Below are 13,847 nucleotides of genomic sequence, written 5' to 3'. Positions count from 1 at the left end.
TCAAGGCTTATCAGACAATTGCCCTGGCCTCTGAGGCTTTGTTCTATATATCCCTTACGGTACCATGCGAACACTATCTAATTAATTTACATACTCCATGTATTTAACCATCATTCTATAAGAGTAGGATTAATGTAAGAAGATAATAATAACATAGAAGAAGAATAATGTGCTCAGTCATTCAGTCATTTCCAACTCTTTGGGACCCCATGGACTGTAGCTTGCCAGTCTCCTCTGATCATGGGATTCTCCAGGCAAGAACACTGGAGTCGTTTGCCAATTCCCCTAGGCTGCCATGCCATCTCCTCCAGGGAATCTTCCCAACTCAGGGGTCAAACCCATGTCTCCTGCATTTAAGGCAGATTCTTACCCACTGAACCACCTGGGAAGCCCATTATTTCACCATCTCAACTGAAAAATGTATATGGATTGAGGAATAAAACAAAGCCCAAAATATTCTGAGTTATTTGACTACTGATTTTGAGTACTCCCAGTATCAACTGCCTTTTCACTAATTCTAACCCCATTTTCATCATTCCAATACCTGTTCTAACTTCTGAACTAAGCTCTAAATTTTCCTCACCACAGTTTAACATCTTTTGATCAGTAAAAGTCTGCTGGATCCCATAGATTTTTATAGGTTGTAATGTTAAGTTCTATATAATCTAGCTGTGCAATGTTAAAAAAGCTGTTTTTGATTTTTTATTCTCTATTATTTTTTGGAAGTGAAAGTTATATTCATAATTTTATATAAGCATATATTTTCTGTAGAGAAGCAAAATTTGCAAACCTAAATGTATTTCTTTGGCTTAGGAATTACTTTAGGTTGGTTATTAATTTTTTAATAGAAGTATAGTTTATTTAAAACCAAGCAACCTGATTAAAGAATGGGCAGAAGACCTAAAAAGACTAATATTTTAGTTTCAATATTTTTATAGATTGTACTTCATTTAATGTTATTATGAAATAATGGCTATATTTCCCTCTACTATACAACATACCCTTGCTGCCTATTAATTGTATACATGGTAGTTTTAATCTCTTAATCCCATATGCTTATGTTGTCCTTCATCCCAATTCCCTCTCCCCACTGGGAACCACCAGTTTGTTCTCTGTATCCGTGAGTCAGTTTCTGTTTTTTTATCATGACTAAAATGTTGCCTGCCATATCAGGAAACAAAGGATGCTGCAGCCATCAAGTCATTACATTAAAGCTGCCCAGAAGGTGAGCCCTGAGGGAACTCAGGATGGAGACAAATGGGCTGCGGGCTGCCCACTGCCAAGCCCATCTAGCAGTCAGCTGCTGCAGCCATCCCAGCTGTGTGCCTGGAAAACTCAGGATACTGGCCCCGATAGCTGAGGTGCATGTCAAAGGAGTGGTTTCAGCGAGTCCAGACTCTTGCATCTTTCCATACATAGAAAAGTGCTAAATTCCTTTAGAAACCTGGTTTTCTTTCACTAACAGTAGTCTTTTAATGCTCTGACTACCTGATTTAGTTGCAAAAACTCCCATATATCTTGGCTTTCCCCAGTCCTCTTCTGAGCAGTCTCAACGTTATTTGAGATGCTTTTTCCTGGGCTCGAGGTCCTAAGAGTGTCTGCCAAACAAAACATAACCTCAACTTTTAGGCTGTGCTTTCCTTTTTTATTTGATCTACAGTTATACACATTCATTCATTTGTATTCTTTTTTTTTTTCCACATGTAAGTGATAACAAAGAATATTTATTTTACTCTGTCTGATCATCCCACTAGAGAGCTCAGAAATAAATCTATGTGCCTGTGGTCAATTAATCTATGACAAAGGAGCCAAGAATATACAATGAAGTAGAGAGTCTCTTCAGTAAGTGGTGCTGGGAAAGTTGGACAGCTACAAGTAAAAGAATGAGATTAGAATATTTCCTCACCCTATATATAGAAATAAACTTATAATAGATTAAAGACCTAAATGTAAGACCCGAAACAATAACAATCCCAGAAAAGAACATAAGAAGAACACTTTTTGACATAAATTGCAGCAATATTGTTCTGATCTGTCTTCTAAGGCAAAAGAAATAAAAGGAAAAATAAACAAATGGGATCTAATTTAACTTAACAGATTTTCAAGCAAAGGAAATCATTGACAAAAGGAAAAGATAACCCATTAAATAGGAGAAAATATTTGCAAATAATACCACTGATAAGGACTTAATATCCAAAATACATAAACAGCTCCTATATTTTAATATCAAAAAAACAATCTGATTAAAGAATAGGTAGTAGACCTGAAGAGGGCTTCCCAGGTGGCGCTAGTGGCAAAGAACCCATCTGCCAAAGCAGGAGACATAAGAAATGCAATCCCTGGGTCAGGAAGATCCCTCGGATGAGGGCATGGCAACCCACTCAGTATTCTTGCCTGGAGGATCTTATGGACAGAGGAGCCCACAGTCCATATGGCTGCAAAGAGCTGGACACAACTGGAGCTACTTAACACACACACACAGACGTGAATAGGCGTCCCCAGTGGCTCACCATTAAAGAAGCTGCCTGCAATGCAGGAGATGCAGTTTTGATCCCTGGAGGAGGAAATGTCAACCCACTCGAGTATTCTTGCCAGAGAAAATCCCATGGACAGAGGAGCCTGGTGGGCTATGGTCCATGGGGTTGCAGAGTCAGACAAGACTGAGTGACTGAACACAGAAAACCTGAATAGATGTTGTTCCAGAGAAGACATATCCGACTCTTTGTGACCCCATGGACTATAGTCTGTTAGGCTCCTCTGTCCATGGAATTCTCCAGGCAAGAACTGGAGTGGGTAGCCATTCCCTTCTCTAGAAAGAAGATGTATAGATAGGTAAAAGGCATGTGAAAAGATGCTCAACATCACTAATTATTAGAGAAATGCAAATCAAAACCACAGTGAGACACCACCTTATACATGTCAGAATGGCTAACATCCAAGAAAATACAAATAAATAATGGCAAGGATGTGCAGAAAAGCAAATTCCTATACACTGTTAGGGGAATGTAAATTGGTGTGGTCACTATGAAAAACAGTGTGGAGGTTTCTCAGACAATTGAAGACAGAACTGTCATGAGTGCATGTGTGTATGCTAAGTTGCTTCCATTGTGTCCACCTCTACGACCCTATGGACTGTAGTCCATCAGGCTCCTCCTTCCATGGGATTCTCCACCCAAGAATACTGGAGTGGGTTGCCATGCCCTCCTCCAGGGGATCTTCCTGACCTAGGGATCGAACCCATGTCTCTTATATCTCCTGCATTGGCAGGCAGGTTCTTTACCACTAGCACCACCTGGAAAGCCTACCATATGATCCAGCAATTCCACTCATGGGTATATTTCTGAAAAAAAAAAAAAAAAAAACAACAGGAAAACACTAAGTTGAAAATACACACACACAATCTTTATAGCAGCATTATTTACAATAAAGAAAACAACCCAAGTTATGGAAATCACCCAATGTCCATCACCAGATGAATGGATAAAGAAGACATGATAAAACACAGTGAATTATTACTGAGCCAGCAACATGCATGGATCTGGAGAACTTCATGATTAGTGGAAGAGGCTGATTATTTTTAAGAAACGACTCAGGAAGCCTTTCTTTTCATGTCCCTCTTAGCTGTCTAAAGAATTTATGTAAAGGTTCTGTTCTTTGAATACAGATATCACCAGAGATACCTGAAAAGAATACAGACTAGATGTGGTGGGACAAACTTATCAGGCTTGTCAAGATCCTCTTTGTGCCCCACTGTCTCTGCATGGCACAACAAACAAATGCTTTCCTGTGAATTGCCTTTTTTCCTTTTGGAGTCCCAAATCACTACTCCAGTATATGCTTTTGTATGAATATTTAGCTGACAATGGTGTTTAAGGTGAAGGTCTCAATCATTTTTTTGGTGAGTTACTCAGATTTCCTGGGTTTTTCCTCTGCCCATGGGATTCTCCAGGAAAGAATACTGGAGTATTTCCTAGTTCATGGGATCTTCCTGACCCAGGGATTGAACCTGGGTCTCCCGCATTGCAGGCAGATTCTTTATCGCTGAACCACCAGAGAAGCCCCTCTCTCATTAATACATTTTATTAAACGTTTGTTTGATTTTTCTTGTCAGTCTTTCTCAGGTCAATTTGAATTTTAGTCAGCCAGAAGAAGGAAGAAGAAAATTTCTTCCTTACCAACAGTGTGCATGTGCGTGTGTACATGTAAATCTGTATGTGTGTGCGCACATGGGTGTATGAGTGTGTGAGAGCATGTGACTGTGTGTGTGTGTACATGAATTGCATGACTGTGAGTTTGTATGTGTCTGTGTGGGGGTGTGTGTGTGTGCGTGCATTTACAGAGTAAGAAAGGCAGAAGAAAGCAGTCACGCTGCTGCCCACTTGGGGGAATGTGGGATGATCCTGCCATACAGAGTCAAGAGGATGCAGGTATATCCCTATCAATTCACCATAAACAGGGCTGTAAAACTGCCTTTGTTCTCTCATTACAGAAATAATGCAATGCAACAACAGATTTATTGGCCTTGTTTCTGGTTCAAGCCGAGAGGAATAAATCTTGATTCTTCCTTGATGGAGAGAGTCTTTGCGTAGGACAAGTGTCCAGGTGTTATCACAGCTGCCTTGAAACAGTCATGGCTTCCTGAGGATATGGGTGATTTTGTTCTTATCATTGATCAAATAGCAGAGTAAATCACTTACATAAAATAACACCTGGTTGAGCTCTGTGGTTTGCTCTCCTTTTCTCTAGTTAGTAATTGTTGTTTACAAATCATGACTGCATGTAGAAAAAAGCTTGCGTTTTCTCCTATTGGCTGCTAGCTCATAATTTCTACTTCATGTTCTCACAGTAGCTTCAAAAGTATTTAGTGCATATGTTACACTTTTTCCCACTGATATTTGTGACTACTTTGTAAACAAGCCAAATGGCATTGCTCCGTATTTATTACAGAAGTTAACAGGATTGCAAAGATTGTAAAACTTAAAAATGATCTAAGTAGTATAATTCACTATCAATAATATAAATCTTAGCCACATTTTTAAATTTCTTTAAAATGCAACATGATGTGTTAAATAATTGTGTTTTTTTTCCCTAAATTCTATTTCTAGGGGAAGCAGTACGTAGATAAAACAAATTTTTGTCTACACATTTGCAAGGTGAGTTTATACAACCTAGTAGTATTTGTTTTCTTAATACTAACATAATTAATCATACAATATACATGAAAAATGCATAGAATGTAATATTAATTTTAAAAAGTAAAACTGGAATTTACCAACACATAATTTCTGAATATTCAAGTTGTATTAGGTTATTGTAAGTAAAGTGACAGGAAAACAAGGAAACAGATCTGACATTGTAATGATGGTATTTTAGTTGGTACACAATATCATGGCCATTGCAATGGTTTAAAGCCAGCACTCTTCAATCTGGATAATGCCTAGGCTGTAAAATATTTAAGTATTTTGAGTGTTACCTTGGATATATGTACTTCTGTCCTTAATAGTTTTAGAATTATGTCATTTATTATAATTGTTTTCATGGTTTTCTGACTTTGATGTAAGAGATCAATTTTGTGCTTGCTCCAGCAGTACACACACTAAAATTGGAAGGATACAGAGAAGATTAGCATGGTCCCTTTGCAAGGATAACATGCAAATTCATGAAGCGTTCCATATTTTTGGAGTACTACTCATATTTTTGGAATATTCCTAAAAAGGAAAGAAAATGGGTCATTTGTAGTGATATAGTTGAACTTAAGACAGTCATACAGAAAAGTAAGTCAGAAGGATAAAAAACAAATGTTGCATATTAATGTGTATATATGGAACTGAGAAAAATGCTACTGATGAACCTATCTGCATGGCAGGAATAAAAACATAGATGTAGAGAAGAGACTTGTGGGCGCAGGAAGGAAAGAACAGGTGGGATGAACCGAGAGAGTAGCACTGAGATATATATACTAGCAGGTGTAAAACATATAGCTGGTGGGAGCCTTCTGTCTAGCACAGGGAGCTCAGCTCTGTGCCTGGTGATGACCTAGAGGGGCTGAATGGGGGAAGGAGTGTGTGGCAGGCTCCAGAAGGAGGGACTATATGTATAATTATAGCTGATTCACACTGTTACACAGCAGAAACCAACACAACATTGTAACGCAGTCATGCTCCAACTAAAAAATAAATTAGAAAAAGACAAATTTCAATAATGGGAATTGTTTTTTTTTAAACTATATATCTATTAATTTGATACATTTGTCCTTTGATTTGTATTTGTAGCTGTTCGGTTCAGGCGTCACTCAGACGTGTCCAACTCATTGCATGGACTGCAGCATGCTAGGCTTCCCTGTCCACCACCAACTCCCAGAGCATCCTCAAATTCATGTCCATTGAGTCGGTGATGCCATCCAGCCATCTCATCCTGTTTTCCCCTTCTTCTCCTGCCCTCAATCTCTCCCAGCATCAGAGTCTTTTCAAATTGAGTCAGTTTTTCACATCAGGTGGCCAAAGTACTGGACTTTCAGCTTCAGCATCAGTCCTTCCAATTAATATTCAGGACTGATTTCCTTTAGGATGGATTGGTTGGATCTCTTTGCTGTCTAAGCGATTCTCAAGAGTCTTCTCCAACATCACAATTCAAAAGCATCAATTCTCCGGCAGTTTTCTTTATAGTCCAACTCTCACATCCATACAGGACTACTGAAAAAACCATAGCTTTGACTAGATGGATCTTTGTTGGTAAAGTAATGTCTCTGCTTTTTAATATGCTATCTAGGTTGGTCATAGCTTATCTTCCAAAGGCAAGCATCTTTTGATTTCATGGCTGCAGTCACCATCTGTTAGTGATTTTGGAGCCCCCCAAAATGAAGTCTATCACTGTTTCCACTGTCTCCCCATCTATTTCCCATGAAGTGATGGAACCAGATGCCATGATCTTAGTTTTCTGAATGTTGAGTTCTAAGCCACTTTTCCACTCTCTTTCACTTTCATCAAAGAGGCTCTTTAGTTCTTTCTCACTTTCTGCCATAAGGCTGGTGTCATCTGCGTATCTGAAGTTACTGATATTTTCTCCCGGCAGCCTTTATTCCAGCTTGTGCTTCATCCAGCCCGGCATTTCACATGATGTACTCTGCATATAAGTTAAATAAGCAGGGTGACAATCTGCAGCCTTGACTTACTCCTTTCCTAATTTGGAACCAGTCTGTTGTTCCATGTCCAGTTCTAATTGTTGCTTCTTGACCTGCATACAGATTTCTCAAGAGGCAGGTCAGGTGGTCTGGTATTCCCATCTCTTGAAGAATTTTCCACAGTTTGTGGTAATGAAGATAGTCAAAGGCTTTGGCATAGTCAATAAAGCAGAAGTAGATGTTTTTTCTGGAACTCTCTTGCTTTTACAATGATCCAACAGATGTTGTCAATTTGACATCTGGTTCCTCTGCCTTTTCTAAATCCAGCTTGAACATCTGGAAGTTCACAGTTCATGTACCATTGAAGCCTGGCTTGGAGAATTTTGAGCATTACGTTGTTAGTGTGTGAGATGAGTGCAATTGTGCAGTAGTTGGAGCATTCTTTGGCATTGCCTTTCTTTGGGACTGGAATGAAAACTGACCTTTTCTAATCTTTTGGCCACTGCTAAGTTTTCCAAATTTGCTGACATATTGAGTGCAGCACTTTCACAGCATCATCTTTTAGGATTTGAAATAGCTCAACTGGAATTCCATCACCTCCACTAGTTTTGTTTGTAGTGTTGTTTCCTATGGCCCACTTGACTTCACATTCCAGGATGTCTGGCTCTAGGTGAGTGGTCACACCATCGTGATTATCTGGGTAATGCAGATCTTTTTTGTATACTTCCTCTGTGTATTCTTGCCACCTCTTAATATCTTCTGCTTCTGTTAGGTCCATACCATTTCTGTCTTTTATTGTGGCCATCTTTGGCACATCTTTGTAGCTGTTAGTTGCCTAATTTTGCCTGATTCTTAAGCAAGCCAAATCTGTTTTCAAAGAAAAGTGGTCTGGCAGGCTAAAAATTAGCCCATACCATAAATCCACTGAAATATGACCTCCGCTTGCTGGAGATTTGTTTCCCAGATACCCACAGAAATGTTTTCTTGCATGCAGCTGTGCTTCAGGAAAACCTGAGTATAATTTGCTCAGATCAATTTCCTAATCTCAATTATATCTTCCCATATTTTGACTGTTCTGCTAGGTTGTGCTAGTGATAAAGAATCCACCTGCCAATCAGGAGATGCCAGAGACGCAGGTTCAGTTCCTGGGTTGGGAAGATCCTATGGAGGAGGAAATGGCAACCCACTCCAGTATTCTTGCCTGGAGAATCCCTCAGACAGAGTAGCCTGGCAGTCTATGGTCCATAGGGTCGCAAAGAGTCAGACACGACTGAAGCGACTTAGCCCTACCACTGCCCTCTACACTTTATACATGTCTTGTCCATTGGAGAATATACCCTATGATGTATCTTTCATAAACTTCTAAACTCTACTTCTCTGTTTAAAATCAAAGCCTCCTGGAAGAATTCAACTGTCATAAATCCCCTCCCTCATGAGTTCTGCAACCAGGGAGGACTGATGCCTATCACCAGAAAGAAGTTAGCACCCTAAGAAATCATCTAAACAGACATTGTCACAAAACTATATATCTGCCATCTATTTTCGTAAGGGTCCATTTATCTTTTCTAAATGTCATTTGTTTTCCTATAAGTGCTCTTTATTCCCGTCCCCTTGCCCTGTCAAGATATTAGTCCCCAGTTCTAAATGTCTCCTTGAGTCATGTTTTTCTATGAACTATGTATATACATGAATAAAAATCCATCTTTTCTGTTGATAATTTCTCCTTTGTCAATTTAATTCACAAGTCCCAGAACAATATAAAAAGAAGGTAGACAAATTTCTTTTTCTTTCCTGACAGCTTCAATGCAATGAGCGTGGGTTCAATGCTATTAATAGTAGTATAATTGTGGGTGGTACTGTTGTCTTAGATGTTTTCATGAGAGTATTTTCGAACTTCTTACCCATATAAATGTGCCATTTTGCGATAAGGTGGTATTTTTAAGGAATTAGAGGGAACTCCACCAGGGCACAGAAATCTAGGGAGTAAAAATCTGTAGATAGTGAACCTTTGAAATAAACCTGGTCTAAATGACTTTCCTCTTTTCTTTCCTTATGGTTATTCCCTTTGGGGATTTTGTTCCCATTTAGGTGTGTACTTACTGTCCTTTTTATAGACTCTTGCATATGCCTTTTTGTGAGGGGAGTACATTTAAGAATCTAGAGATAGAATTATTAGGATAAAGTCAATCTTGATATGCATCTAATGTTGGAATTCTGGAAGAAAGTCTATAGCATTACAACCATATTGATAGTGACTTAGTCCAAATGTGACTTATCAAGCACTTAAGTAAACTGTCCACATAAAGTAATCAGATAAGACACCTGAATATAATCCTTAAAAATCCCTCTTGACCTTTTAAATAATGGCCTCCAAGTAAAGAGATGCCAATTTTTATGATAATGTAAGAGGTGATGCTAGATTTTGACAAGATTAAGAAACAATGGTGTTCTAAAGTCAGACTTTGTCAGCTTTTCAGAACCTATTGTGCCTATCTTTTCACTTCTGCAAATCAAATTTCCTGTCATTCTTGCCCTGGAGACTCAGTTTTTAAGTCCCAGCACATCACTGGTCATAAATCACTATTTACCAAACTAAGGACGTTGTAACTCTGGTCTGTAAGATGCTGATGGGTGTTCCATGAAGGAGATAAAATATCTTCAAATTCTAATTATATCTTTGGGAAATGTTAGATTAAACAAAGTTACTGTAAATATCAAAAAAGAGGTGATGGCACTATATTTCTCCTATTTCATATTATGTAAAATGGAAAACTTTTCCTGGCACTATGTTCATAAAATATCAGAATGTCTAGGAAACTACTTTTGGAAATAATATTAGTCTAATCTTTGGAAACATTATTATGTTGACCCTAGCTCAAGAGTTTGTATTGACTGCTGACATATTTCTGGCATAAAAACCTCAGAAAGACTGTCAAACGTCTTAAGTTTCTGGAACAAGACTGGGTTTCCTTTTCCCTGAGATACCCTAGAAGCCACTAGGAACATAAGGACACAAATGAGTAAGAATGGAGGGAGGATAAGTGGCAATGTACTGCTGGGATTGTGCACATGGACTTTGGAGTCAGGCTCCTTGGTTTTGAATCCCAGCTCTGTTACTCACTGGTCATGTGAATGTGAGCAATTTATTTAACTTCTCTGTTTTCTGTTTTTTCTTCTAAAAAGAAGAAATAATAACTTCCACCTTGAGGGTTATTGGGAGGATTAAGTATATAGTTTCATTTAAAGCATTTAAAATAACTCCTGACTCACTGCAAACATTCAAGATTACTGGCTACCGTACTATCGTGACCAAGAGCACATTGAACAAACACTGCTATTATCATAAAAGAGCCATTTCATTAATAAATCTTATAAGATTTTGCAATAGTCAACATCACAAATCCAGGAAAACCTTTCATATGCCACATGCTAAAAAAGTCATGCAGAAAACAAAATGTTTCTTCATATATGAAAGACTTGTGGCAAGTAGTTCCCAAAGGATATTTATTAAATTTGAATATCTTTGGTAAATGCTACATTGGGAATAATTTTCCAGAAAATTATATGTTTAAGATTTCAATAAATATTGAACAGGAAAAGATTTGTGTAGTTAAGTACTATTTTGGGAACACTAGATGGGGGAAAAAAGCCAAATAAGTTTTCTTATTGAAGGTATTATCAAAGCTTTGAATGTGTTATTATTCTGTTTTGTAAGTAGCAAAGAATATCATATAGCATGCACATTTCCTCAACTCAACTGACCAAGGAAACACTTTATTAAAAGTATGTCACAGGAGTAATCCTCTGTAGAAATACTTTGGGGACTGCTGATATAGAAGTAAGTCCAGGACATTGAAACTTTTATTCAAACATATATACTTTATTGGAATTTTCTAGGTCCTGTTAATTGCATGCCAGGAAACATTTAAAACTCTCATATCACCCACTGGTACTTCATTCTAGCTAAAATGCTAGAATCTAATTTTCAGGGCATGCATTTTCAATGAACAATTTCAGTAACATGAACTTGGCCTTTTGTTTTAATTCTGCAAGTTTATGTTAACCAAATAAGAGTAACGCCCTTTTTGTAATGTTTCTGGATGTGTCTAGTATATGTCAGAGAGCTTTGGCAGGAAACAGATATAATTCTCGCAACAACTCCTTCTCTGGGGACATGTGATTGTCAATGTCTCCATTAAAATCAAGTGTCACATGTCTTTCCATAAAGAGATCATTATAAAAATATTAATGAGTCCATACCTTATTCCCTACATATCTACCCACTGAAGTCCTAAATAATCTTTCAATACCATAGAATAAATTCCTGCCTCTGGGTCAGGCCATTAAGTAAACCACTGATTAAACACATTGTTGGTGTCCTATGGCCACAAAAATTAATGTAGTACTTTCTTTTGGACCAGATGATACCTTATTTGCTCAGAGGGTGTGGTGGAATGGATGGTTGTTTTAGCAAATTTTCAGACATGACTGAAATTTCAAAATTTCAGAACATGGCTCCCATTCACCTTAACTGCTACTGTTTTCTGAGTATATCTCAGTAGAAAATAATAGCACCTTCCCTCTCAGTTCAGTTCAGTTCAGTTCAGTTGCTCAGTTGTGTCTGACTCTTTGCGATAAAAACTAAAAAGAGAGGCACAAATACCAAAATTGAATCTATATTGAATCTATAGTATATCTGGTTGAAAGTTATCCAACTTATGCTTTCTTATTTGTTTTGTTTTCATATTAAAAAATGTAGTATATCTGACTTTATTACCATCATAAAGTTCTATTTCACATAACGGAGCCGTTGACTCCTATGTATATGAACCATCAGGTGACTGATTGTATGACTAGCACAGACCACTAAAGTTATAAATGCTTTAGTTATGTGAAAGAGCACATCAATTGAATGCTACTGTGTTTGCCCAAGTCAGGGTGGATCCTAATTGCTTTGACAAATTTCCTGCTGAGAAATTGATCTTCAAAGATTTCTTAATGCCTTTTTTTAACCCATTTACTTCATTTTAAAGCTTCAAAGTCTTCCTTTCTATTAATTATCACATATACTAAATACAAAGAACAAAATGCTATGTTTTATTCATCTAAGCAGGGTATCTGAACACTAAGTTATAGCAAAGATGGGAACTCATTGAAGCAAAGGTCATTCTCTGTCAAACAAGACCATAAGAGACTTTTCTTTTAGTAGAGAACTCATGAATATTTAATCGGAGCATTTCCATGAACTTGCTGTAAAAGCTATGTTTCTTGGCATTTACTAAGGATGTCACAATCGGTTACTGTAATTTAAATCTTTTGCTGATATGCTTATCAGACTTCCATTTAAAATATGCTCATCATCCACATACTAATTCATCTAAAATAAATATTTCTAAATAGTTAGCATTCTAGACATTTACATTATGTAAAATCAAATTCTGATCTATTTAATTTGTAAATACATATTATTTTTGTCCTAATATACAACCAAGAGTCTACAGAAAAAAAAAAGAAACAACAAACCACAATAAAACAATGAGTGAGTTAGTTCTCTTTATCTGAATGAGAACAGAATAGCTTTATAAATGCTTCTGAAGTTTAGGCCACATGCTAAGTAGTCTTTTGGGCCCCAAATGGTGACAAGATCAACAAAACAACAAAAAACAAACCACAGATAACACCCTACTGAAGTTTCTTTAATTTAAATTCTGCTGCAAAGTTTAGTCACTCAGTCATGTCCTATGGATTCTTTACCTGTGGAGCCATCAGGGAAATCCCAAAATATCCATAAGGCAGCTCAACGGATACAGTTCAGAATATATTATCTATAGCCCTTGAGGAGGAACTTAAGGTCCCTGACTTTTGTTTAATGACTAAATTATTAAATATTATTATTTGGTCTCATTTGAGCATTTTCCTTTGTTTCCGCATTTTCTCACTCTTTTAATTAAATTTACTGTTTGATTAAAGTTTTCCTACAGCCAAAAGGCACACGGAGGACATAGCAGAAGGGAGGACCACAGGGCCCTGCTCCATTTCAATTTTCACTTTTCTTTAACACTCCTCAATCTTGAAGACAGACAGGTACAGAACAAGGAAGGGAATGAAAATTTAATCATGAACTTGGCAGAGGAACTCAGTTATTCCAGTTTTTCTCAACTCTTAGTAGGAATGGGGTGATGACCTCTCTGGTGACTTCTTACTGAAGAGGGGTACAGTCCTGCATAGGTTATGGAATGCCCCGGAGTTGGAAATAAATTCAAATTCTAAGTTTAGCATCAAGATTTTACATTAGGACAATATATTTTATATTACCTCTCTGATTATTTTGCTATAGTACCTGGACAAACGTTTGAAAATTAGTGGACATATTACAATGAGGATAATAATAAAAATATATATTCTCTAAATGCAATTTTTTGTCAGGACGCATTTAACAGGAGGCTTCCTGTGTGCTGTTTTGGATCTGTCAGGAAACCTTTGGCCCTTATTAATTCCTGAATATTCAGGAATTAAGAGGAGAGGCGCGCCTTTCCCGGAGGCTGAGGAATCCAGGCATTTCCTTTGTTAGTTTCTCATTATGGTGATAAGTACCCTCTTCTCTCTTTAATAGGGATCGCCTTGTATTTTGTAAGTCTGGAATTTTTATCTTTGCTGAGAATAACTACCTTGTAAAACAGTATATATGCCCACGCGTTGTTGATTAAAACACCTTTGCTCCATCAGA

At 37.5% G+C, this 13,847-nt stretch overlaps 1 protein-coding gene and 1 non-coding gene across 2 annotated transcripts in view; one reads left to right on the top strand and one right to left on the bottom strand.

Annotated features, from left to right (window-relative positions):
- Positions 1-13,847, bottom strand: part of EPHA6 (EPH receptor A6) — a 962,333-nt gene that overhangs the window by 403,172 nt on the left and 545,314 nt on the right. The gene's annotated exons all lie outside the window — the stretch shown is intronic.
- On the top strand, positions 5,573-5,679 carry LOC122429017. Its single transcript, XR_006265888.1, has one exon. It is a non-coding gene; the product is annotated as a U6 spliceosomal RNA (small nuclear RNA).

Source organism: Cervus canadensis, chromosome 27, assembly GCF_019320065.1.
Source record: "Cervus canadensis isolate Bull #8, Minnesota chromosome 27, ASM1932006v1, whole genome shotgun sequence".
Classification (NCBI taxonomy): Eukaryota; Metazoa; Chordata; class Mammalia; order Artiodactyla; family Cervidae; genus Cervus; species Cervus canadensis.
Note: the sequence above shows the minus strand (reverse complement) of the source record. Positions and strands in the feature narration are given on the sequence as shown.